Source organism: Bicyclus anynana, chromosome 25 (assembly GCF_947172395.1).
Source record: "Bicyclus anynana chromosome 25, ilBicAnyn1.1, whole genome shotgun sequence".
NCBI classification, from domain to species: domain Eukaryota; kingdom Metazoa; phylum Arthropoda; class Insecta; order Lepidoptera; family Nymphalidae; genus Bicyclus; species Bicyclus anynana.
The window spans coordinates 3,584,556-3,610,549 of record NC_069107.1 but is presented as its reverse complement, the minus strand read 5'-3'; the positions used below and the strand labels follow the sequence as shown (position 1 = coordinate 3,610,549).

At 36.3% G+C, this 25,994-nt stretch overlaps 1 protein-coding gene across 2 annotated transcripts in view; it reads left to right on the top strand.

Moving 5' to 3' along the window:
* Positions 1–25,994, top strand: part of LOC112046560 (transcriptional activator cubitus interruptus) — a 145,904-nt gene that overhangs the window by 16,629 nt on the left and 103,281 nt on the right. Inside the window, exon 2 of one of the 2 annotated variants that reach the window (XM_024083241.2) lies at positions 23,929–23,952. The exons of the other annotated variant lie outside the window; for it this stretch is intronic. The gene's annotated coding sequence lies outside the window, so the exon portion shown is untranslated. The remainder of the gene's footprint in view (positions 1–23,928; positions 23,953–25,994) is intronic. 2 annotated transcript variants of the gene reach the window in all.

Genomic DNA, 25,994 nt, shown 5'->3' with positions numbered 1-25,994 from the left:
TTTTGTAGGGACTTCCAAACATCACGATACTGAGCCATCTGCATCCAGCGAATACCTGCGACTCGCTTGATGTCGTCAGTCCACCTGGTGGGGGGTCGGCCAACACTGCGCTTTGTAGTGCGGGGTCACCATTCCAGCACCTTGGGACCCCATCGGCTCTTCGAACTGTGTGCCCCGCCCATTGCCACTTCAGCTTCGCGACTCGTTGAAGTATGTCGGTGACTTTGGTTCTTCTACTCGTACTTCTACCAAACTGACTACTACTGAAGTACACTCTTAACCTACCTCAACATATATGTACAAACAAAAATTATATTATAAACGTTGTACAGGTAATATTCTGAAAATTATCATTATGTTAATGATATAATTCAACAGAGTATAACGGTTAATGCAAAATATATAAGTTAAGTTAACAGAACATAAAGATACTATTTTGCTCGTGCCAATAGTAAGAATCTGAGGCTTAAGGGCATTGAAATAAATAAATACAAGCTAATAAGTACTCGCGCTGTGCACGCTCAGTCCTCGGGTGATAAAGCCGAAGAGTTAGGGATGGAGAAACATCGACATTATCGATATAATTTATGTAAGTTATATGTCCTTTTTAACCGACTTCAAAAAAAGAAGAGGTTCTCAATTCATCAAAATCTTTTTTCTTTTCTATATGTCACTAGCTTTTGCCCGTGATTTTGCTCGCGTTAACAAAATCAAGTAACAAAACTAACAACAAGCTTTCGTTTTCCACCCCACCTACAATATGGGTATCTTCAAGTCAAGAGTGAATAGGCATCTTCTAGGCAAGCGTTTTCCACCATAGGCTGCATCATCGCTTACCACCAGGCGTGATTCTACAATCACTAAGCGCTTGCTTATACAAAATGAAAAAAACTGACAAACCGGGAAAATAGCAAGAGGTCGTTAATCTACCACGTTGATTGAGTTGAGAAAAGCCATAGGTATACTATATTCTGTTTGCTAGCCACCGATAGAAGACAATGGAAAACTTGGATCTGCTCAAGTTTAGAATCTACCTTAATCAGCAATGAAGGAACGATCATAGATAGAAAGAAATCAGCAGGAAATGTTGAATTTTCCTAAAGAATTTTAATTCAAGTTTAGGATCTAACTAAGGATCTTCAGGTTTAAAAAAAACGACCACAGAGTATAGCCAGCATCAAATTATTAAGAACTTTAGTACAAACAATATTTGACACTAAAAAGACATTAATGAAACAAAAAAAACCCATTTATTTTGTTATAATATTTTGATACAAACCTATAGCGAAGATATTATTTATTGAAAATGATGCATAAGTAATCGTTGTTAATTTATGGCAAGATATGTTCGGTTTTCTAGTATTTGACAGGTGTTTATGAGAGTTTCAAATTTATTATCGAATATTGAATGTAAATATTCATGACTATTGGTATGATATTATGCGGCGATCTAGTTATCAAAGTTAAACGAACACAAATAAACAAGATAGAGGCGGACCCTGAGATAAATGTGTTGTAAATTGTACACGAGTTTTGTGAAATGTGGTGATAGTTGATAAACTGTTTATTACTGTTGCCCAGTGGGTAGGTCACATAAATTTGTAAATAATTCATATTGTTGTTAACCGAAAGAAAAACGCAACGCAATAATGATATAATGGTTTACAATGGAAAGGAGTAATAATTTCATCAGTGAACCAGTCAGCTTATGAGCATATTAATAATATCTACCTAATAAAATCGACGTAATAAATTAATACAAAAAATGTTTACTGAAAAATGATGAAAATCGCAAATCGGATGAAAAGTTTTGAGATAATCGTAGACTAACAATAATACATAGAGTCATATTTGAAGTAAAAATCAAAGTATCAAATTCTATTGTATTTCTCGAATATTACGTGACGCCTTCATCAAGCAACGTTAATTTTCTGAAATATAGAGTTCATAAACTATACTTCATTACTTGTGTAACTTATATTTTATAAATCATCTCGTGTAATATTTAAAATTTACATAGAAAAGTACATTTTGTTTCGGGTTTTTATGTATTACACAATTGTATTTCCTTATATGTCTCACATGAATATTTATTTTTGTTTAATAATATTATATACGACCGCGACTTCGCGTGGTAAACAATGATAAAGTAGACATTTAAAGCTTTCTTTTGAATCACTTAATCTAATGATGAAAACTGCATTAATATTAGTTAACCATTACGTAGTTTAAATGAGGGTACAGACGGTGGGAAGCGATTTTGTTAACATATAACGGTAGGTTTAATAAAATTACAGTAAAAATATAGACAGACAATAACAATAGTTCCTTGATAATAAGTGACAAGAAACAAAACAATGTATACAAGACAATTGGTATCAACACGAAATAATGGATTGAACAAATAAGAACACTTCATTACAACGAACGTAACAAAAGCACAATAATATCGCGCGAGGATATCAATGCATTCGATAACATCCCTATGCTTTCTTCAACAATAATGGCCGGGGCGTGGTACAAAACGAACACAACACAAAACAGGTATATTGTTATTACAACGTGACGAATATGTGTAATACGTACACACAATTTGAGTGCGCGAAATGATAGGTGTCGGCAAACGAAACTTGATACGTTTTTAAGTGATTGGGCTACTTGTATTGAATTATACGAACGTCAATACGTACTGCTAATTAAGTTGATTTATATTTGTGGATTTGTAAAAGACAGTTCATTCTTTATCCAACCACATTATAAGTATGTTTAGATCTTTTAAATTATTCAAAAAAAATTAATGTGGTTTTCATCATTAGATAATGTGATTAAACAGGTTTACCATCGTTTTTCGCGCGAACGAAGTCGCAGGTGATCCGCTAGTCTATAACATTAAGATAACTGACTGTCATATCAACGGTCATTCGAAACTATTGATGTATCCTGAAGTTTAGACAGTTTACCTTTTACTGACTGAGGTAGGAGATTTCAACTTTATGAACTAGGAAAAGGAACTATAAATGTCTTCACACTAATGTTTCTTTCATTCTATCATAAATGTTCTTTTTTGTGTTCAAAATATATGGAAATATTTATTTTATACTTACATTAAAAAGCTTAAGTTAAGTTATGGATTGAAAAAGTTAATTTAAGTAAATATCGATAATCCGTTAAATTATTATTATTATTTATCGATGTTTATTTTCAACACTATTTCTTAATCGGCGCCACTTAAATGTCCCTATAAGTTATTCGACAGCTAATGCTAATTATGTAAATCTTCCTATGATAACTATTTATTACGACAATATATTATTTCAAGCAGCGGCTTTGGACAAAGCTATTCCGCGAAAACTGATTAGTCCAATGCTTACTGTGATGGTATTTATAAGTAAACAATGTTGTTTAGTGAACATTTGTATTTAATATGCTCAGGTTTAGTCTACATCTGAAGATGCTCTAGTTTAGTTAACATCTAAATATACTGGAGTATCATCTACATCTGTACATACTAGAGATTAGGCAACATCTAAAGATAGTCAAGTTTAGTCTAAATCGGAAGATGCTCGATTTACAGTTGAAGTGTTTTTTCTATTTGTATGTACATATAGTAGTAAGTATTAAAACAATGTAGATAATTATTGTCTCTTTTATTGTTAATGCGTAAACAAATTGCACTATCCCGCTCTGTCTCCAAAGGTTCTATCATCAGGGGGTTCTCTTATGATTGAATGTCAATAAGATCGCCTTTGCATGTCAACATGTTTGTTATTTATTTCCATTTTGTATCTTATTTTGTTTGTTTTCTCCATCTTATTCTTCATGAAGATTATGAAATTCTCTATTATCTGACATTCTAATTCCAGTACATCTATCAAAGTTTTTCAAAACCTTCCATTTCCCAGGCTCGTTACAAGATTCTCCACACATTATTAACTCGTGACGTCGCCGAGGTAATTTAAAAAGACGCACCACATTACATTGAATGTTCTTTAATGATAGTGATGCGCCTCTCTCGGCTCTATATAATTTAGTAAGGATTGAGTTATTAGAAGTACCCTCGGAGATACGAATGGAAACGTGTACTGGTTTTGGTTAATGCGGTTGGTTTTTTGAATGTCTTAATGTGATTTTGATACGGCCAGTGTTGAGTGGCGGCGTTTTTTAAAAGATGACTTTCCTCTTCCTTTGTTTATTAGTGGTTAAAAGTGTTAAAGATTAGAAGTGTTAGCTGTGTTGGATAATGTGGTGAAGATTCTTAGGTTTTAGAAATTAAAACATAATATGTCAGTATTTTGTAAATATTCTCTTTATGTTTGCCTTTTTTGCGAACATTTTTTATTAATTTAAAATGATATGAAGTATAAATCCCCTATCCTGCCAATAGAGGCCTCGTTTTGTTTTCGTTCTGATGATGAATATAGAGTTAATAAATTACTAAATTCATTACCACTTGACTTGGGATTCTTGGGTGGAATTAAACAATGAATCGTATAACTTTGTGTGAAAAAAAACAGAAAATGCGCATCGAATTGTGAACAATCTACTTTTTTTAGGTCAATTAAAAATACAAAATTTTTAACAGATCGTAAATATTGGACTAACACGATGCTAAGCCGTAAATTGGCGTGCGAAAACATCATTAAGACATCTTTTCTAACGTTCCCAACAAATGTTGATACGAACCATAGAAATCTTAACAATAAAGAAAATAGAAAAGACGTGTTCCTGACACGATGGCTCACGATGGAGATGCAGTGTAAGCCATATGTTTATTTTTATATTGGAGTAATCTCTACATGTTTTTCAACGTAAGACGATGTAGTTGAAAGTAATAATAAAGACAGTTGTAAGAAAGTTTGTCTTGAATTTCGACATGTATATTCTACGTACAATACAGGGCGATATGTGCACGCCATTTCTATAGTTATTAAGATGTCTATGATACGAACTGTTCATGAAATAATAAAAGAGCTATAAAATAACACAACATAGTAATATTATACAGCTATTTTATTACACTTTATTGTGCTACTAAAGATTTTAAGATACGCTCCGAGAGTGAAGAGCTAATAAATTATGCACAATTATAAATTTAAATGTTATTATAATTTTGATAATTTATACATAATTCATAATGGTAAATCGCTTTTTAAATGTAAATGTCACTTAGATGAGTTATTAAATAAAGACAATCGTCTTCATTAAATATCTATAGGGATTTTTTTTATAACAAATTGCTTTTTTATAATGGTCCCTCGAGCCGGATCGTGGGCGTAATTTTGTCGCTTTCTTACGGCCCTCTTGAATTGATTACCGAGTTTTTTTTATCTCGCATTGTAGGGTAATCACCGCATGTCTTTATCGTTCTTAATGATCTCGGATTAACATGTTCTGATGGCTAGTGTCGGTTGATGACGACGCCGAATCTTGACTTTCAGATTTTAAAATACAATCCTTAATGGATGAATGTTTTAATTTTAAATTAAAGTTTGGAGTTATTGTTTGCCGAAGGTTAATCTTATGCATGCTTACAATTTAATTACATTATGAAGGATAGTCATGTGTATTATTGAGTGACAAGATGTAAGATGTAATATTTTCCGGATTTTACATTACTTTTAACGCAGTCTGGTTTTTGTGTTACAACAATAGAAGGGTTGTGTTTTTTAAATATTGTGACTTGCAATAATCGAAGAAAATTTAACACAAAAGACGATAAGTACCTTAAAGATGCACAGATTGAAAAAATAGTTTTACAGTCAAAAGTGACTAGTGACTAGTCGTTGAATAAAAAGAAATGTATGAAGCTAAATAAACTAGCCACTACAAGAAGTAGGCAAGTATTTTTCCATCACAACGCCGACAAACATTTCTTATAACCATTGTAACGGTATAGCCGTCTATTACAAAATAATTTATCCAAGCCCCAGCATTGAATGCGCTTTGTCATCACAAATTCTTTATCTAGCGGTGTTTGGGGCTCTAATGACGTGAATTGCTTATTCCTTTGAAAGGCGGTAATTAATTAATATTTTGAGGTGCCCCGTGCGTTCGAGATTGATGGAATCCTTATTAATTGTAAATAGTCTTACGTGTATTTTGATTATGTATTTATTATTTACAAATATTAATACATAATGCTTACCGCATTGAATTCTGTTACTTTTAATGTGGTTTTCACAAAGAGTTTCATTTTCTTTATCAGGTATTGTAGTGTCGATGGTCGATTTAATTGCCTTTTATAGCCTGGAGTTGGCTTGTAGTGTTGTGTTAAGCCGTTGGTCATCATCATTAACATCGTAGTGATCGTTATAAAATCAGACATTAGCAAACTAAGTCCGTCAACTTGCACTGAAGAAGCATAGTGGGTCAAAGATTCATAATATCTAGACTGCAGTGAGGAAGTTTGTGAGGTTGCAGGGAGTATTCTCTAGATCTACTGAACCTGAAATTTTTTAAAATTAGCCAATAGAAAGCCACACTGTCTGCGAGTGGCAAAGGCTGTATTTTATTCGCATATTTTTACAGGAATGGGAACTATGCGGGTAAAACCGTGAGGCATCCGCTAGTGATAAATAATTCAATTTTTATGGGTGAATACACAGCGCTTTTCAAACATACCTATCATACGAGGATAATAAACGAACCAAGCCATTAAACAATGCAGCATAGAAGTCAGGAATCCGAAACAAAAGAAATCTAAACGCTCGAAAGCGGTACCGAAACAAGTCCTAACGAACTCGGCATACCTTTTTTATTTTACGTTAGCAAGACAGCATGTCGGCACACGAGGTCGCTTCGGGCGATTTGGGTATTTTTTTACCCTCTCTTGCCAATGTGCTTGCCCTCTCAGCTTGTTCTGGGGTAATGGCTTCATTATACCACTCGGAACCTCCGAGAAGCTGGGGCCGCGAAACTGGCCACCTTTGCAACGCAATGGCCAGTTCGACGGAGTTAAGTACGGACATTGTTTATGTTGTTTTTTATAATTTTCCCCGTCTTGTTTTCTCTTTGGGTAATTTTTATAATTTCGTACATAATATATAAATGTAAAATTAATTTTTTTTTTAATTTGCGTTTTAAGTGAAGGTATTTCTTTGCGTTTACATAATTGGATAATATCAACTATGGAATGGGATTTCAGTGTAGTGTTTTAAAATCTTGATTTGAAACATTATCAAATAATATTTTCCAATTTTCATTTTTAAGTCAATAAGTGTTTAAATATCGTGCAAAAACTTAATAAACACGCTTTACATAATTTGTTAAAGTCGAGCTTATTAATTTAGTTCAATATTTTAACATGTAAATTAATATTATGACAGCATACAATCAAAATCTTTAAAGTGATCGTGAGCGAGTGATTATGTAATTATGTGGTCAGTTTCGTGATTTTTCAGGCGGCTCGTATATTGCCTTCGCAATTTTGAATACTTATCATTAAAAGTTTACTTTTTATGCGAAAGAATGTTAATTTGCCGCATACTTCCTTAAAATTATTCGGTAGTTGCACCTGTCTGTTGAATATATTTTTCTTGTCGAGTTATCGATACTTTTAAATTTCACAACACTAATCTACCCGAAGGTACAACAAAGATTTATCTGCTTGCAAATTTTCTCGAGTGTCGATACCGATCGATAAATAAGTGTCACGTCACTAATTTGCCGATTTGCAATCACGGGGGTCTACCAACGGTTTCAAATAATAACAGGTTTTCTTGTGAATTCGTTGAAAAATTACCTCTGGAATTGTTTTTGGGGATATCGATTTTAGTTTTAACGATAAATCGGACTTCAAATCAGAATCGTGACAAACATACGTTAATTTTTACAAAGCAACATTTAGTAAATTAAAAATGATAAAATGTTTTTTTTAAATAGTGGTGTGGAAATAAAGTTAATTCAAGTACCTACTTTTCTCTTTCCTCTATTCCCCATTTTCACCCCCCAGAACTTTAAAACGGCTCAACCTCAAGTCACCTTTCACACAAAAAAAAGTAAATTGAAATCGCTTCATCCGTTCGGGAGCTATGTCACAGACAGACAGACACGTTAATCTTATAACACCCCTCTTTTTGCGTCGGGGGTTAAAAATACCCAGCGCTGACGTTCAGTTGAGACCAGTTATTTATATTATGCATAATAGTTTTCAAGCCCAGGAACATACTTGTATTGCATTGTGCCTGACAACCTGAGGCATACATGTTAGGCCTCATGTGCCTCTAGCTTTACTGTAAGTAACTGAGGCATACATGTTAGGCCTCGTGTGCCTCTAGTCTGCTCTAGTGTTATTGTAAGTAACATTTACCCCCAGGCTTGGCTCGTGTAGCAGTGCATTTACGCAGAAAACATTAGTATAACTTAGTTAATCGAATCTGACTAATATTAAATCACATCACACTATTATAAAGCCGAAAGTTTACGTCTTTCGAGCCGATTTGGATTTGAATATTATATTTTTTGTCTCTTACTTAATCGCAATAGAAGATTTGAATTTAATGGATTTATCTTACTATTCTTTTATTTACCCAATTTTGGCACAGGTACTTGTTGAAACTTAAGGCAAAGCTAACTATTTTGCCAATATTGGCACAGGAACTAGTTGACACTTGGGCAAATCTAGTGCATTTGTTATCTATTGGTGCAAACTGTGTAAAAACTCTTCGCTGAGCCGCGAAATATCAGTGTGAAATATGTCTTGATATTACAAAAAAATCGTATCGTGTGATGTAAAAATGATATTTTCTGTAGAAGCGCGATCGTTTTCCTTTGTACCTTGTAATTAGGTTCGCCGAGGCATCGCCGTAATCATTTCTCCCAATAATTCTTTACTGTGTAAATAAGTTGAGAAAGTTATTCTTTTTAAAATATAATCAATTTAAGATAAATAATCTCTTAACTAATAAATAAGAAGCCTATATTCAACAATGGATGTCCATTGGCTGATAATGTTAATGAATGATGAATCTTATAATTGATTTTTAACTGTTATTTACAGCCAATTTTGTTGTTACAAAAATTTTAAACAATTTTTATTTTATATATTTCTCTGTCTATTTTCCGTAACTATAATGTCATGCCAAATTACTGGTCACTGGGAATGTATAGCTGTTATTAAATTTTTACTTTATAATCAACTTTAAAGTAGAGTAACCCACATTTCTTAAAAAAAAAGAGAAATGTCTGGCTTTTTTTTTCAAAATCGGTATATTTTTGCCCTATATAACCTAATGCAATTTGATAGCTAATGATCCCTACTATCACCCCTTAAAGAGATCGCTATACTTTTCAAATGATCCTGTATAGTGCCAAATATGGTACAATATATTTAAATAATTTCAATACGAGAATAATGCCGTGCCAAATATGGCACAATATTTTTTTGTAAATTTTAAAGCACTATAACAACTAGATATGTATAATTTTATTTGCAAACAGTCGTATTTAGTCTGTAAGTGTAATAAATCGTGTAAATACCGTAATTACAGTGGCGGGGCAATCGTACAGCGCCCACCAGCGGGAATTGCAGCACGTGAGCGTTTTATAACTTTATGACTTGATCGTTGATTTGCCGCCGCAGTTGGAGTAGACTGTAGAGCAAGTTTTCTATTTATCTTTTATCTATATACACTTCTACACATAATAATAGTAGTAGTTTTCCTTCCAAGTCATCTTACTCCTTCTTCCGTGCGTCTGATAACAATTATATATCTATATATATATATAAAAGAAAGTCGTGTTAGTTACTCCACTATAACTCAAGAACGGGTAAACCGATTTAGCTGAAAATTGGCAGGGAGGTAGTTTAGAGCCAGGAGAAAGACATAGGATACTTTTTTTTTTACGGGTACCCTACCTTACCCGGGTAGGGTAGGGGTAGGGTAGGGGTAGGGTAGGGTAGGGGTTGGGTAGGGGTAGGGTAGGGGTAGGGTAGAGGTAGTTGAAAGTTTACATCGAGTTTCACGCGGACGAAGTCGCGGACGTTCGCTAGTTATAAATATTTGTTGAATCTATACTAATGTTTGAGGTAAAGTTTGTGTGCTTGTTGGAAATAATCTCTTGAACCGATTTTGAATTTCTTATTACAATAATAAATCTACGTTATTTGCGAGTGTTTGAGCCCTGTATTTACAGGGCTACAGGAGCGGGAATCACGCGGGTGAAACCGCAGGGCGCCTGCTAATATTTTCTAAAATTAAAAAAGTCTTATACTTAATGCTCTTACAGTGTTAGGAGCATTAAGCTTTCGGCATTAAGACAAACTTTTGACTTTTTTTAAATGAAGTATCTACCTACCTATATTACAAATAACTCCAGAAAACTGTCATAGGAAAGAATACCTAATTCACGAATAAAGTGATCCCTAAGCGGATAAAACTCGTAAGTCCTTTAATAAACTAAAGTAAGAATAAAATAAACAGAAGTCGTGAGCAATTGAAACATGCACACTCAATATGGGCGTGCTTCTATTATGATTATAGTACGTGGGCGCTTTATACGACTTCATGGGCGGGTGCTGATGTGTAAACTAGTGCGTTTTTGAAATGTATTAATCTATATTCTATACTAATATTATGAAGGCGAAAGTTTGTGTGTAAGTTGCAAGTATGTTAGTTCCTCTTTTACGCTGCGGCTACTGAAGCGATTTGGCTGAAATTTGGAATGGAAATAGATTTTACTCTGGATTAACATTATAATTAGGTCATCAAAACTTTTAACAGCAAGTTTGAATACCCAGTTCTTTAGATTTAAAATCCACTGAAGTTAGAAACAGTTCTGAATACCAATAAAATGTTGAACAATAAAGTGTTCCATGCACAATTGCACATGCAAGCGTTTTCTGAGTAATATGTAAAGTGTTTGCAGGAAACATTGAAGTGTATTCCAGTAACGCGGTGCTGTAGTTTTGATTTGTTTTTATTCAAGGACAAGTTAGCCCTTGAATACGATCTCACATGATGTTACGTGATAATGCAGTCGATGTTAAAAAGAGGTACATGTAGAATACACTTGTACCAATAATACTAACGGTTTATGGCGTCATCGTACCGATAAACACTCGTTGGTACGCCTTTACCGCTAGGGTGATAACTAGCCACGGCCAAAGCCCCCACGCCTGTGTTGTTGTCTGAGCCAATTTAGAAAATATAAAATCCTGAACCGACCCGAATTGGGAATACTATCTCTTTATTGAAAACCAGAACATTACCAACTGTGCCAGAGAGATCGCCAAATTATGCTAAATAAATATATGCTATAAATATATGCTAGGGTTTAGATTGTGCCATTAAAGGTACAAAACACTAGTACCTGTAATGGAACAATCTAAACTCTAAAAGATTGCAGAAATCGATAATGATTTAATGATGATTAATTAGGGTGTTTTGCTAATAGTTTCGCACACAATTGCGCCTTAATAATAAATTAACTTTAAATAATTTAAAAAACTAAAAACATGCATTTAGCACGCAAAAAAATCACAATTTTTTTCGTATTTCTGACAGCAAACCCTTTCATTTGTTATCCATATCATGGGGGTGTATTTCAAACAGCCAGTCCGCCATCTTGGAGAGGCCGCCATATTGGATTTGTAATGACGTTTCTAGTCATGTATTGTCATCAGAACTCAGAGCGTGTGCAAAATTTCATCTTAATCAAAGACCGGGAAGTGGGTCAAATTAAGATTCCAAGATTTTCTTACATACATAATTAAAAGTAATTGTAATGACGTTTCTTAGCTAGTCATGTATTGTCATCAGAACTCAGAGCGTGTGCAAAATTTCATCCTAATCGAAGAGCAAGATTTTCTTACATACATAGTTAGTTACAAGTGAAGCTAATTTAAAGCGTGTAATAAAAAAACCATAGTAAAGCGAAAGCATCGTTTATAAAATGATAAAGCCGTACATCTGGTCCTTTCCACATCTCGACTATCGAAGCCAGTGTGGTCCGTTCGATCGACGAATCGATATCTGCTATTATCTCGCCATTCTTCGCGCCGTGTTTACTTTGTAAACCGACGATTTATAAGTTAATCTGCCGTATTTTATCGATATAAAAACAATCGAGACGACGCCAATCGATTCGTATTCGATAGTCACGTGTGGTCGATTATAAGATCCGATAAGCGATGTATCGCGCGTATACGTCATTATGTTGTGTTGAGGCTTATGCTGTTACTGGTTATTATAAGGGTGTATAAAGAATAAAGATATTATGTAATTCATTGTGTTTCCACACAGTTTTTTAGTATTGTCTCATCATCATCATCATCATCATCATCATCATCATCAACCCATATTCGGCTCACTGCTGAGCTCGAGTCTCCTCTCAAAACGAGAGGGGTTAGGCCAATAGTCCACCACGCTGGCCTAATGCGGATTGGCAGACTTCACACACGCAGAGAATTAAGAAAATTCTCTGGTATGCAGGTTTCCTCACGATGTTTTTCCTTCACCGTTTGAGACATGTGATGTTTAATTTCTTAAAAAAATGCACACAACTGAAAAGTTGGAGGTGTATGCCCCGGACCGGCTTCTACACGACGTCGTACCGGAACGCTAAATCGCTTGACGGTACGTCTTTGCCGGTAGGGTGGTTACTAGCCACGGCCGAAGCCTCCGACCAGCCAAAAGTCACGTGATCAAGTTATCGAAGCGTTAGCGTTTGTAGAAAGAGTCGACTTGCCAAATGTCTACAGGCCCTGTATTAATAATGATCGGGATTACTTAATGTGCTATTCACCATTGCAAATGCTACAGAAAAGTACAATTTATAAGTTAATTTCACAGATACAGAGACTGGGCTATATTCATAGCCGGCTTTTTATAGCCCAGCTAGCCTGATTTATTGCTTCGTAATTGAAGTTTCTATGATCGGTTTTATTTATGAGCGCGCCACCTACAACCATCTACAGCCCGTATTTTTATTGGTACATCGATTTAGTGTCAATAATACCACGGTTCTAGTGCGTTCTTGCCTAGTTTACTTGATAATTCGATACAGCGGTTACATGGTTTATTGATGTGTGACATGTTTTCATGCTTGTTTTTAAGCTACTGTCTTTATTACCAGCCCTTGAACAAAAATTACCTGTGAAATGAACCAACGTGAATAACGCTTAGAAGGCTGTTACTATATCAGAAAATAACTGCACTATGCCGCAATTTCTGAGCGGTACAGGTGAGTACGGTGTATACGGTACGTCTATTGTTTTTAAGCTACTGTCTTTTATTGGATGCATTTTTCGAAAGTTCAAATTCAATGAAATAAAATATTTTAACTTTTTTAAGACGTGGCGCAGAAGGTCTGTGTCTTTCAGCTGTGTACGATTTTTATGATGATAGGCTTCGGTCGTGGCTAGATACCATCCAATCTGTAAAGACGTACGTTGCGGTATGATTGCCACATAGAAATCGTCAGAAGTATGGGAAAGAGTAAACCTGTGTACCTCTTTCAAACAAAACCGCATTTTAGACTGTATCGATACTATTCGTCATAGATTAGGAAAAAATCCTCTCCAGCAGAAAGGCAGATAATTGATTGCTAAAATAGGCTACTAATTAAAAAAAATTCTACTAAATATGTTTGTTAAAAAACGCATATTGCGTAAAAATATGACTACAAGAAAAAATCAAGGAAGGAAGGTTCCCGTTCCCACAGAAATACGGGAATAAAATATAGCCTATAGTCATCCTTGATAAATGGGCTATCCAACACTGAAAGAATTTTTCAAATCGGACCATAAGTTCCTGAGATTAGCGCGTTCAACCAAAAAAAGAAATGCTCTCCAATTTTTTTATATTTTTGCCGGTCGATTTTAGTCTTACTATCAATAGCAAATGTATAATCATGATTTGATCATGATTTGATATAATCATGATATAATAAATTACAATATCTAACAAAGCTGCGACCATAATTCTGAGATTGATTGTATTGATTGTAGACCTTACTCTTCCCATAAATATTAAAATTCCATGAATTCAATCCCAATTGAAATTGCACAACTGGCATGTACAAATTACTTAATCATAAACACTCAGCATCCAAACTGAGCAATAATATTCGCATTATATCTCCGTCTTATCTAGATAAAGTATCAGTAATTAGTGCATCTAGATACATAGCCGATCGTTAACTAAGCTCTTACTTGGGGTGTGGGTCGGCACGTCAACTGAAGCTAATTACTGGATACCTTTTTGTTGGCGTACGTTTTTAGTTTGCATTCTTTCACCTACTAGAATGAGATAGCTAATAGCCTGATCTTCCATAATAAAAACTTCTCAGTAGATTCTGCCTTTCGAACCAATTACAAAAATGACGTATCTAAATTGATTGTGAAAACAATAAAATTAAGCTTCATCATCATCATCATCATTATCAACCCTCATTCGGCTGATTGCTGAGCTCGAGTTTCCTCTCAGAATGAGAGGGGTTAGGCCAATTGTCTAGCACGTTGGCCCAATGCGGATTGGCAGACTTCACACACGCAGAGAATTAAGAAAATTCTCTGGTATGCAGGTTTCCTCACGTTTTTCCTTCACCATTTGTGACACGTGATAATTATTTTTTTAAATATGCACCTCGAACTTTTCAGTTGTGTGCATTAAAAAAAAAAGTAATATCACGTCAAACGGTGAAGGAAAACATCGTGAGGAAACCTGCACGCCAGAGGATTTCTTAATTCTCTGCGTGTGTGAAGTCTGCCAATCCGCATTGGGCCAGCGTGGTGGACTATTAGCCTAACCCCTTTCATTCTGAGAGGAGACTCGAGCTCAGCAATGAGCCGAATATGGGTTGATAATGACACATTACCCAAAAATTATGTAACCCCATGCCCTTGCATCCACGGTCAGGACACGAGGTAGTGAGGAAATTAATGAAACGGGCCGATAACATCAACACCAAAATGGCAATGGGCGGGACTGCAGATGTGCGGTTAATTAACAAGTGACAAACTTCTGTTAACGCGACCTTTGTTGAAAAAACGCCGACAATCTTCGACGAAAATTTTACCCCTGACGCAAAAAAGGGGTGTTGTAATTTTGAACGGATGAAGCGATTTCAATTTAGTTTGTTTTGTATTAAACGCTAGCTTTTGGGAAAGGCTTAATGTGTTAATGATTATATTAATGATAAAAAAGCTTGGTGTCAAACTGTAAATATATGACTGTGTATTTTAAATAAGTTAGTAAAATGGTGGTAAACAAAAAAAACCCTTGGCTGAGTTTGTTGTGGGCTCTTCTCGGACCAAGGCGCGTTTGGAGCCCTCGCAACTTTAATTTTCAGTTTTCCACTATTATTACCACCATTAGATTAAATTAAATTAGTGCTTGTAAACTAAGGTGAAACTGTAAAATTTAGTCTAAGAACACTTGCCTATAAGTCGCTTAGTCCGTCCGGGAGCTATGGTGCCGACAGACAGACACGTCAAACTTGTAACATCCCTCGTTTTGCGTCGGGGGTTAAAAAAGAATCTGTCTAATGCATTGTTTCCAAATGTAAACAAATTACTAGTTATTTTTTTTTTTTATTATTCTTTGCAAGTTAGCCCTTGACTACAATCACACCTGATAGTAAGTGATGATGCAGTCTAAGATGGAAGCGGGCTAACTTGTTAGGAGGAGGATGAAAATCCACACCCCTTTCGGTTTCTACACAACATCGTATCGGAACGCTTAATCGCTTGGCGGTACGCCTTCGTCGGTAGGGTGGTAACTAGCCACGGCCGAAGCCTCCCACCAGCCAGACCTGGACCAATTAAGAAAACCTCAATCGGCCCAGCCGGGGATCGAACCCAGGACCTCCGTCTTGTAAATCCACCGCGCATACCACTGCGCCACGGAAGCCGTCAAAAAGTCACCTTTCATACAAAAAAAAATTGTAATCGCTTAATCCACTATGGTGCCACAGACAGACAGACAGACACGTCAAACTTGTAACATCCCTCGTTTTGCGTCGGGGGTTTAAAAAGAATCTGTCTAATGCATTGTTTTCAAATGTAAACAAATTACTAGTTTTTATTCCGTAGCGCCATCGTGGTCAACTCAAGCGTAATCTTCACCGATTTCCATGTTCTGCGGTTCAACCAGTAACTATAGTTCTCACACTGCACCGTGTTTAGTAACATGCGCCAATACGCAACAGCAATGTGTCCACTTAGTTCTAGTCAGGCGCTGTCCGGCCGTGTTACCAGATAGGCGATAATCTGCCCGGATCAGGTTCAAGATGTTAATCGCGATGTCTTAGCGCGTATCTTGGTTGTGGTCCAAGTTACTGAAGGGTTGGTAGTCAATATTCGTTTTATTTCAATTAGGCTTAGTTTACAAGCACTTTCGAAAGGTCAGGTTAGTATTATAAGATAATTAGCAGCGCCTGTGACTTCATCATCATCATCATATCAACCGATGGGCATAGACCTTTTGTAGAGACTTCCAAACATCACGACACTGAGCCGCCTGCATCCAGCGAATCCCTGCGACTCGCTTGATGTCGTCAGTCCACCTGGTGGGGGGTCGACCAACACTGCGCTTACTAGTGCGGGTCGCCATTCCAGCGCTTTGGGGGCCCGTGACTTCGTCCGCGTGGAATTCAGTTTTTCACATATACCGCGGGAACCTTGGACTTTTCCGGGATGAAAAGTAGCCTATAGGTTAATTTAGAGTAAAATCTATTTTCATTCTAAATTTCAGCCAAATCGCCGCAAAATTGACAAAGTTTCGCACAAACTTTCATCCCCTATTGTATCCTCTTGGGGGTAGAATTAAGCGGATGCCTATGTCTTATCATCTACCTGCATGCCAAGTTTCAGCCCGATCCGTCCAGTGGTTTGGACTGTGCGTTGATAGATCACTATGTCAGTCAGTCAGTCAGTCACCTTTGAGTACTATTGCAGTGATCATACGGTCACTGCAATAATTCACCATTTTATACACATTTGCGTTCATTAAATTCGTTAATTTTGAATTTTATATCAAACTACTTAACTGATTATCGTTAAAAAATAATGGGAGCAATCTGGAAACATTCCCTCCAAACAAATAAAAAATTAAAATTGCTTACATATTTGGTTACAAACGTAAAAATATACGCGTCGAATAGAAAATCTTTATTGAAGTCGCTGTTGAATAAGTTCTAGGTAGAACTACAAAGTATAAATAGTTTTTCTTGTAGTTGTAGTCAGCAATTTGAGTTGTTAACGACACTTTTCTTAGCAAGTATACCAGTAACTTGCCACTAGAAAATCTAACAGGATCAGGTTTAAAAGAATCTGCCTGGATCAGATATAAAATGTTAATTACGTGAGGTTTTAGCGCGAATATAATATTGTGGTCTAACTTACGAGTGTAAGCGTTTAATTTATATAGGACATACTCGTAGGAAACCATCAAACATAACTGATAAATCTGCTTATCATACTTTACTTTTCAATTTCGAGAAAGATATAAATCGCCGAATCCAGCTCGACTGGGCAGCGTTTGGGAAAATCCGCAACAACTTATCGTCCGAAATTCATCAGTGCCTGAAGACGAAAGTTTTCGAACAGTGCGTGTTGCCAGTGATGACCTACGGATCCGACTTGGTCGCTAACTATGGGCTTTATAGAAGGCTCAAAGTCACTTAGCGGGCGACGGAGCGAGCTATGCTTGGAGTTTCTCTGCGTGATCGAATCAGAGAGGAGGAGATCCGCAGACGAACCAAAGTCAGACATAGCTCAGCGAGTCACGATTCTGAAGTAGCAATGGGTAGGCCACATAGTCCGAAGAGCCGATGGACGTTGGGATCCCAAGGTGCTGGAATGGCGAGCCCGCACCGGAAAGCGCAGTGTTGGTCGATCCCCAACTAGGTGGACCGAAGACATCAAGCGGGTTGCAGGGAGCCGCTGGATGCTGGCGGCTCGAGTAGGTTTTGTTTGGAAGTCCATGCAAGAGGCCTATGTCCAGCAGTGGACGTCCATCGGCTGATAATGATTATAATGATGATGATGACTTAACTTTTAAATTAAGCAGTGTTTGTCATCACACATCACATCAAACACATTTGATTTGACATACGTGCGCTCAGTGTAGTCGCTAAATTCAGATCACTTTTTACGCTGATTTTGTAGGCACGTATATCTATAGTATAAAATAATCATTGCTTGTATCGATATTTATATCACATCACACCATCCCCCATCGAGTACAGCGTCTTAAACACTAATAAAGCATTCCGCTGACAGTTAATTAACCCTCCCAGATTTATTGCCACCACCGACATCTCGCTACATCTCGATATACTACGAGTCGAAAATCGATTTTGTATCGAGGTTAATTGATATATAGTTGATTAACTTTTAATTTGCCGACGTTATTGATGTGCGAATGTTTTGCGCTTGGATTTGTTTGAGAGGTTCTTAACAGGTGATCTAGGGGACATAGAGAAGATAAAAACCTTGGAATATCTCTCATCATCATCATTGTGAACCCTCGGCTCACTGCTGAGCTCGAGTCTCTTTACAGAATGAGAGGGGTTAGGCTAATAGTCCACCACCCTAGCTCTCTGGTATGCAGTTTTCCTCACGATGTTTTTCCATCACCGTTTCAGACACGTGATATTTAATTTCTTAAAATGCACACAACTGGAAAGTTGGATATGTATGGCACGGACAGGATTCGAACCCACACCCTCCTGAATCGGAGGCAGAGGTAATTTCCACTTGGCTATCACGGCTCATAGTTAAACTTACAAAGATGATATTATTGTTCTTAGACATTAAATTGTCATGTTAAAATATTTATTTAACTAATACCTGATTAAAACTATAATTATAATGCACACCATTGACGATCAATTAAGCACCCACGACTATAACTGATCGTGTATTGGTCACTGCGCGCATGACGCCTCGAGTTATGAAACGTCTTCGCTGCCGTTTGCGCTGCAGAAACGTGAGAATAATTGACCGTCAATGGCTGATTTAATTATGTCCGTTAACAAAATCTACGATCAATTGTTATTTGTCAGTTAAATAGTCTTTGTTAGTGTAGCCTCCGTTAGTTTAGCCTCACATATCTAGTAACTAGCATACGCCGCGCGGTTTCACCCGCGTGGTTCCCGTTCCCGTTCCCGTAGGAATACGGGGATAAAATATATCCCATAGCCTTCCTCGATAAATAGCCTATCTAACACTGAAATAATTTTTCATATCAGACCAGTAGTTCCTGAGATTATCGCGTACAACCAAACAAACAAACTCTTCAGCTTTGTAATGTTAGTATAGATAAAATGTCTGTCTGTATTAAGGCATCAATATAACTTGCATTTTAACACAGCACCAATCATATAATTGTTCACTGAATCAACTTGTCCGCTTAATTGTTGTATAATTACTCTAATTACCTGAACAAATGCTAAAGTAGTTAACGCCAGTTGATTGCGAGAGAATTCTTGTTAGCGAAAAAATTGTTCTTACTTGTTGACGTAGAGATAATTTATTACGTTTGTTTTTGCTATTTGTTTAACTGTCATAAAACTGTATAAACGAATGATAATTTTTATCAACTTAACTACAAATTAGAAGTAGCCAGACATATAGTGCATTTAATTTCCCAACTTTTTCATACTAATATTATAAAGCTGAAGAGTTTGTTTGTTTGATTGAACGCGCTAATCTCAGAAACTACTGGTCCGATTTGAAAAATTCTTTCAGTGTTAGAAAGCCCATGTATTGAGGAAGGCTATAAGCTATGAATTATCCCTGTATTCGTACGGGAACGGGAACCACGCGGCCTCAGCTAGTCGTATATATAATAAGCTTTCCTTTTGTCTCTTGCGGGACTTGAATCCCGGTCCGCAAGGTCCGCTAGAGGCGTACGAGACACACACACACACGATAATTAAACAGGCCGGGATGATAAATAACGAACCATCCGAGTTTTTACCGAAGATGTCATTATCTCCACTGACTCTATCAGCCGTCACTTGATTATGTACGTGTGGATTTACACAGAGCTGTTGCAACGTTCAGAAATTATAAAAAAAAATCAAAATTGATTTAATAAGATTGATTAGTCAAAACATTAGTCATTGTTTTTATGTTATTGTAAAATAGAGTGATAGTGATCAGAAATATTATTTGTGTAATATTTAAAGGAAATGTTTATAACTTTTTTAACTTGAACACGGGCTGTTCGCTAATTTTGTCATTTTATAAAATGAGAGTGGTTTTTCAAAGAATATGCAAGGACTAAAACAAACAAACCGCATAATTGAGCCTTCGGCTCTCTCTTTTTCAGTTATCTCGGATAACTGTAGATACCTAAATAAAAAGTAGCCAATGTGTTCCATGCTTATTTACTTGCATTCCAAATTTTTATTATGTTAAATAGTTTTGTGTAATAATTCATGCATTCCATTCATCCATACGTACAAATTTTACCGATTAAAAAAAGGGGACATTAAGAACATCTGTATACAATAAGCCATCATCGAGGAACCGTAGCACATGAATAATCTTTTGGCAATGATGATGGCACGTGAGAGCTTTTTTGTCAATATACATACATATATTATAATGTCGCTCTCATCTCTGAATTCCTATCCATCATACCCTGCACTACAGCGCAGACAAGGACTCAATTATGCTTATAAAATAAACAACTAGTGAGGGTAATAACAGCTGCATACAATAAGCCATCACCGCGACACCGTAGCGCATGAATAATCTCGCTCGGCGTACTCGTCGACGACGGCGCGTGAGAGCTTTTTTGTCGTGACCGCGGTCAGCGCCGCAGGGCTGACACACTCGAGCTAGCGATCGCTTCAACACGTCATTAACTTTTTTTTTTTTATTCTTTACAAGTTAGCCCTTGACTACAATCTCACCTGATGGTAAGTGATGATGCAGTCTAAGATGGAAGCGGGCTAACTTGTTAGGAGGAGGATGAAAATCCACACCCCTTTCGGTTTCGGCGGCATCGTACCGGAACGCTAAATCGCTTGGCGGTACGTCTTTGCCGGTAGGGTGGTAACTAGCCACGCCACAAATTAAGAAAATCTCAATCCGCCCAGCCGGGGATCGAACCCAGGACCTCAGTCTTGTAAATCCCCCGCGCATACCACTGCGCCACGGAGGCCGTCAACTCTTCGTATATAGGTTGGCAAGTTCGTTGATGACACTCCCATTATATGGGGGTGACGGGGAAACGCTTGCGCGGGTGTGATGTCGTGCGCGCGGGGCAGATAGAGTATTACGAACGAATTTGCCAAGCTATAGTTGTAGTAATGATAAAGGTATATTCTTTTTGGTCGTCTAAAAAAAAGAGTTTCTCTATTCCATGCGATTCCTGTATTTTACACTCGTTGACGATTTTTTGCGTATTATCTTAATCGACTTTGAACTTTGTTTTTATGATGCCACAATCAAAACATTTTCGTTACTAACAACAAAGTTGCCATGGAAATGAATGATATCGCTGTAACTTTAAAAAATCGATATATCTCTCTCTATTTAACACTACTATAGAAAGAGAAAGATAAAGGTGATTTCGGAATTAGCACTTGCGAGTTATAAAAATATCGATAAAGAACAAATAACTCCAATGTTCAGTGTTTTTGACAACCCTACATGACAAATGACAAAACACGTCCTTTGTAAATAGGACTTTACATTGTTGGCAATAAAGTCTATTATATGTAATTGTTGTCTTATGAGTAAAAAATTAAAAAGAAAATCTCATACCGAGTAAAAATGTCACCGGTGTGTTAGTGATTTGTTTTTAATTGGGCCCTCATTAGTTACCGAATTGACTTTGTTGATTATTTTGTCTTCATTTTTCAGTTGATGCTCTCTGGCGTAACTTTGTAAGAGTTGATTGTCTGAAAGTCCCGGGTTCGATTTCCAGCATGTAAAAAAACTTAAAATTTGTTTAAGTCTAAAAGTCCGACAAAGACGTACCGCCAAGCGATTTATCGTTCCGGTACGATGTTGTGTAGAAACCGAAAGGAGTGTAAATTTTCATCCTCCTCCTAACAAGTTAGCCCTCTTCCATCTTAGACTGCATCATCACTTACCATCAGGTGAGATTGTAGTCAAGGGCTGACTTGTACAGAATAAAAAAAAAACAGCATCGTCAGGTGGCTGACATAAGCAAGCACATGACGAACTCTGTCATGAAAAATCTACTACTACTACTACATGTTATATTTATCACACTAAAAACATAGTCATCATTGTCAATTCTCTATTTTTAACTGCTCTGTTAACTGTCCTGTTAAATGTAAGCTGACGCCCGCGACTTCGCTCGTCCTTAGACCTCCTTAAATTGACCCTCTCGTTAAATCCGTTCTTATTGGACGTCTATTAACTATAAACTACCTCCCTGCGAATTTTCAGCTTTGTGAGTTAAGCGGTTTTCGAGATAACTTGACGAGATGTTAGTGATAATGACTGAGCCTAAGGTATTGTTCGAGGTAAAGAAATGGTATACCATTAACTTACTAACTGAGTAATTTTATTAAAAAAATCCTGCAAGAATCAAATCAAATCAAAAATCAAAAATCATTTATTTCAAGTAGGCTCAGTTTACAAGCACTTTTGACACGTCAGTTGACTATTTGTAAAGATTCTACCACCGGTTCGGAAGGCAGGTTCTGCTGAGAAGATACCGGCAAGAAACTCAACAGTTGCTCTTTTGAAAAAGTCATACAGTATTATAATTTACAATTGATAACAATTACAATTTCTTATAGTTTTATTTCCTGTGTGAAGGTGGAAGCTGATCCAATGGCCTCCAAGCGCTTTTATCTTTAAGGAACTCATCAATGTTGTAGTAACCTCGACTAAGTAAATGTTTTTTAACACATTGCTTAAAGCTATGCATTGGCAGGTCCATCACAGTCTTGGGGATCTTGTTATAGAAGAGTACACCCAAACCTACAAAAGATTTTTTTACTCTTTGGAGACGATATGCAGAAATAACTAACTTATGCCCGTGTCTAGTAAGACGTGGGTTTAAATCTCCTTTTCGTTTGTACAAATTAATATTTTGTCTTACATAGACTATACTGTTATATATATATTGACAGGCTACTGTTAGTATACCTATTTCTTTAAACTTTTGACGAAGGGACTCGCGTGATTTTAATTGATATATTGCTCGAATTGCTCTTTTTTGAAGTACAAATATAGATTGTATATCGGCAGCCTTGCCCCACAATAAAATACCGTAAGACATTACGCTGTGAAAGTACGCAAAATAAACTAGCCTAGCTGTATCAATATCAGTGAACTGTCTTATTTTTCTCACTGCAAATGCCGCTGAGCTGAGTTTACCAGACAGTTTTTCTATATGAGCACCCCACTGAAGTTTACAATCCAAGGTCACTCCCAGGAAAACTGTGGAACGAAAAAAAAGAAAGAAAAGTCAATCAATCAATTAATCAATTTATTTATTTGCAGATACATGCATTATATACATACATATAAAGGTGGTCGGTAGATGTAGATGGTAAATGTATCTTGCCAATTTGGCATGCAAATTATTTAAGTATTTAATGATTTAAATGACAATTTCACCATTTAAAATTTACATCTTTACAATAATATTATAAGTAAACATTTTATAATTATATTATAAAATGTTATATAATTATATTATAAAATGTTGTTAAAAAAAATGAAAATATGTATGAAAATAGCAATAATATCAACTTAAATACTCATTTACACTGTAGAAGGCCTGTTGAGTTAGGTATTTATAAAAAAAATATTTTTAAAGCAATTTACATTCTTTTCTTTTTTCATTCCAAGTCTTTCGTACGTACCAATTTGAACCAAGGACCTCGCTTTCCAAAATCACATAAGATAACCACTGAACCAAGGGTACAGTTTAAATAAGAACATAGTAGTTATTTATAATTATAAACGAATTATTTTGTTCACAGATGCCGGTGAGTACGTCCCATTCGGTGAGATTGCATTTTTTAGTTGCATCTTGACATTTTAATTCTGCAGTCATCAACGTTCAATCATTGCAAATGACATGTTAATACATTGGAGAATTTGTATGATTAATTTCCTGTCGTATCTAGGCCATCTATATATATAAAAATGAATTGCTGTTCGTTAGTCTCGCTAAAACTCGAGAAATGTTCTTGGAGGTATAGGAAAGGTTTAAAAGGTGAGAAAAAATCAAATAATTTCCGGGAAAACCCTAAAAACTGCCCTTTTCTATTTCCCATACAAACGTTTAAGAGTCAAGCGGTAGGGGTAGGGTAGGGGTAGGGCAGGGGTAGGGTAGGGGTAGGGTAGGGGTAGGGTCGGGTAGGGGTAGGGTAGGGGTAGGGTAGGGGTAGGGTAGGGGTAGAGTAGGGGTAGGGTAGGGGTAGGGTAGGGGTAGGGTATGGTATGAAATACAATTTTATCATCAACGACACTACTTTTAATGTTTTTACTGCGAACGGTGCCGACATCGCCTGCGTATAATATATTTATCTGGTACCTGACTATGTTAACTCTAAAATCATCATCATCATAATTAACAGCCGATGGACGTCCACTGCTGAACATAGGCTTTATATAACTTGTAAAAAAAAGGCCTCTTGCATTGATTTCAAAACACAACGGTCTCGAGCCGCCAGCATCTAGCGGCTTCCTTCAATCCGCTTGATGTCCTCGGTCCACCTAGTGGGGGTCGACCAACACTGCTCTTTCCGGTGCGGGGTCGCCATTCCAGCAATTTGGGACTCAACAATGCTCAAAGTCAAAGTCAAAAGTAGGTTTAGTTTACAAGCACTTCTGAAATGTCAGGTTATGTTATGAATTATGATAATAAGTAAATAAGAAAATTTAAAATTAGTTACAAGGGTTCTAAACACGCCTTGATCCGAAAAGAGCCTAAAACAAGTTAGCCAGGGCTTTTTTTATTACCATGTTACAATATTTTTATTTATTAGTCCTATGATGCATTTTATCTCCAAGTCTAAGAAAGCAAGGGATTCGCAATTTAGATTGTATAGCCAACATTTCCTAAAGATGCTCCGGTTTCAGAGTGAAATGTAGGTACGTACCACCTGTTTTTCACGTACATTTCACTCTGTGTACGTATCTGAGAAAAGTCGTTAAATATCGTCGTTTCAGTTGTGGATGTGTAGCCCTGTATTATTTTCCGAATTTTTCAGTTCCAATTAATTTTTGTTAGATAATCTTTGGATATAAAACACTCTGTTAAGTTAATTTTTACTTCTTAGATCTTCTTTTTCAATATGAATTGTTAAAAATGTATCATCATCATCATCATCATATGCATATCAGCTGATGGACGTCCACTGCAGGTCATAGGCCTTTTATAGGAACTTCCAAACATCACGATCCTGAGCCGCCTGCATCCAGCGAATCTCTGGGACTCGCTCGGTCGACTAACACTGCGCTTTCTATGATTTTAAAATAGAAAATGCTTCAGTACTTTTATTTATCTAGCAAGCAATTTTCTTCTTGATTGTAATATTTAACATAGTCATAGGTCAAAATTTTGTATACAGATCCTGTTTTTACTATCGAAATTGACATTTATAAGAGTGATAAACGTAAAAGAAGTTTAATTCTCACACGCTGTTATTTATTTATCATTAAAGTTATTGTTTTTATTGTAAAGATAAAAACAAAACTATTCAACTAGGCGCACATAATTGCAGTAATTAAATAAAGTCAAACAAACACCACCGCTCGCTATAAATCACCAATTAACTGACGCAGCTAACACGCCACCGGCAATTACGTCATTAATTTATAAAATGGCCGCCATTTTGTATGTACATAATGAAGTGTAATAAATAAAAAACTTATTAAGGTAGCACCTGCCAATCAATATAACTTATGCTCTACGAATAAAAGGTCACACGTGAATCGGAAATATTGTAATGGATTTTTTATTTACAATAGGTGTTGTGTGTGTCTGTACAAGTGTACAATGTACATTTTGTGTGACTTTCTGTGGCAGCATAGCTCCCAA